Raw genomic sequence first — 2,422 nt, forward strand, 5'->3', positions numbered from 1 at the left:
CCCCCAGGTTCTTTGCCTTGCTTAACCCGAATCTCAGGCGTGCTCTGCATCCTTCCCCCTCACACAAAGATAATCACTTTTTGTTATTATTGTATTCCCTTGGAGTTTTATGCAACAGGGCTAAAAGTTGAAAATTGCTTCTTGACTTTTTTTTTTTAATACAGATTTCAGTAGAGTTTATATCAACTATCTTTGTGAGCAGCAATACTTCTCTTTTCAGAGAAATCACACAGCAGAATGATAGATTTCCTCAAGATTTAAAGTCTTAAGATAGGAGAGTGAGGCAAGAGAGTCCCTGAGGTCTAAGGAATTGGCAAGATTTTAGAGGTGATGGCTATATGGTATACCTAGATAGAGGCTTTCGGGTTCATAGTCTTAACCAAGTTTCCTGGCCACAGCTTATGAATGTTTTGCAAGGAGAAAGCTGTCAGACTTCCAGAAGACCATTAAGACCCTGGGCAATACAGACTGATGTCATGGCGCTTCCGGGAAAGAAGCTGGTGTTTCTTTGGGCCCTGGTTCTGAAGACACCGTCCGGGGGACCGTGGCCCCTTTCTACCCACCCCTCCTTCTGCTTTTTTTCCTTCCCTACTCTGGCAGGATGAGGCGTGCAGGCCTGGGTGAAGGAGTACCTCCAGGCAAATATGGGAACTATGGTTATGCTAACAGTGGGTATAGTGCCTGTGAAGAAAATGAGAGACTCACTGAAAGTCTGAGAAGCAAAGTAACTGCTATAAAGTCTCTTTCCATCGAAATAGGCCATGAGGTTAAACATCAAAATAAATTATTAGCTGAAATGGATTCACAGTTTGATTCTATAACTGGATTTCTAGGTAAAACTATGGGAAAACTGAAGATTTTATCTAGAGGGAGCCAAACAAGTTGCTGTGCTATATGATGTTGTTTTCATTGTTTGTCTTGTCATTTATTGGATTATTAAACTGAGGTGATGCAAGTAAGTGTGAGTTTGGAATTTGTTCCAACTTAACTGTTTGGAGTACCATTTTGGTAAAAAATCAGCATCAAAACATTCCTAATTTTCAAATATTATGACTTTTTCCATTGACAATTACTGAATTGTGCTTGTTTTATAAATCACATTAGGTAATACAGTACTTTTTGAATACTGTTTCTTAATGATTCATTTTTTGCCCCTATTTTCAGGGGTATTGAGATGGCCTGAAGTCAGTCTGGCCCTAACAATTTTTTTTCCTATTGTTTGCCATCAGATTAAATACCGTATAATACTCTGTTGTTAGCATAAATGTACGTTTATGTTCACGTGAAGAAACCCAGCGGGAGAATAACAGAATGCCTGGAGAGCCTGATGCTGAGCTCTTGAGGTAGTGAACAAGTTTGTGATGGAATGCTATATGTCTTTTCCCAAATTGTCATCAACCCTGATAATGTACTCCCCTTTCTCCCTTCATTTGGTTAAAACTATAGGCTGGTTTCCTTTTACCTAACTTTTCCTCAAAATTTTTGATGATATGACTTCCCCTTCTCCTCTGCCCAAGGACCTCATCTTTTACTAAAGCTTGTTATTTTGGCATATTTCTTGTAGGACCCAAAACAAATGTATGCTAGTCTAGTTGTTGTTTCATGTTAACTTTATACATACCATTGACTTGGCTTATAATAATTTTATGATTTTAGCTGCTTTGGTAGGCCATTTGTTTATAATTTGTGATACAATAATGTGAAGCTAAAGTAATTGCTGAGCTCCGAATGGAAATAAAATCAACTGCCTCTGCTTTATTATGTGTTCAAAATAGATATTGAAAGTACTCAGGCATTGAACTTGGGGTTAAGAGTATTGTTGCGTTAATCCAGTATGTTTGTTTGTGGAAAGGAAAACAAAGATGGGTAGAAAGAAGTATTAAAATGTTCTTAAATACTCTGTATTGCTACTGTTTGGGATTTGTCCATTGATGGGCTCTAAAAATAAAATTTTTAATGAAATTAAAAAAAAAAAGACCCTGGACAATACAGATGTTAGCAAAAACTTTGATGAACTAGAGCTATTGACTCTGTTTCCCCAGTACCATACAATAAAGCCTGAGTGAGAGGAGGGGCCCCTGATACTGATGAAAACTTAATTTCTTGCTACCTTGACAGAATGAGAGGTTTGAATCTCTTAATTAGAATTTTAAAAACAATAAATAAATGGCTATTTCTTATACACTTGAGGTTTCTCTTTTTTTTTTTATTTTTTTAATGTTTATTTATTTTTGAGAGAGAGAGACAGAGTGCAAGCCGGGGAGGGGCACAGAGAGAGGAAAACAAAGAATCTGAAGCAGGCTCCAGGCTCTGAGCTGTCAGCACAGAGCCCGACGCAGGACTTGAACTCATGAGCCACAAGATCATGACCTGAGTTGAAGTTGGGTGCTTAACCAACTAAGCCACCCAGATGCCCTGAGGT

At 38.2% G+C, this 2,422-nt stretch overlaps 1 pseudogene; it reads left to right on the forward strand.

Moving 5' to 3' along the window:
- Positions 1 to 538: 538 nt before the first annotated feature.
- On the forward strand, positions 539 to 1,979 carry LOC122482551 (annotated as a pseudogene).
- Positions 1,980 to 2,422: the final 443 nt, after the last annotated feature.

Source organism: Prionailurus bengalensis, chromosome D1 (genome assembly GCF_016509475.1).
Source record: "Prionailurus bengalensis isolate Pbe53 chromosome D1, Fcat_Pben_1.1_paternal_pri, whole genome shotgun sequence".
Lineage (NCBI taxonomy): Eukaryota > Metazoa > Chordata > Mammalia > Carnivora > Felidae > Prionailurus > Prionailurus bengalensis.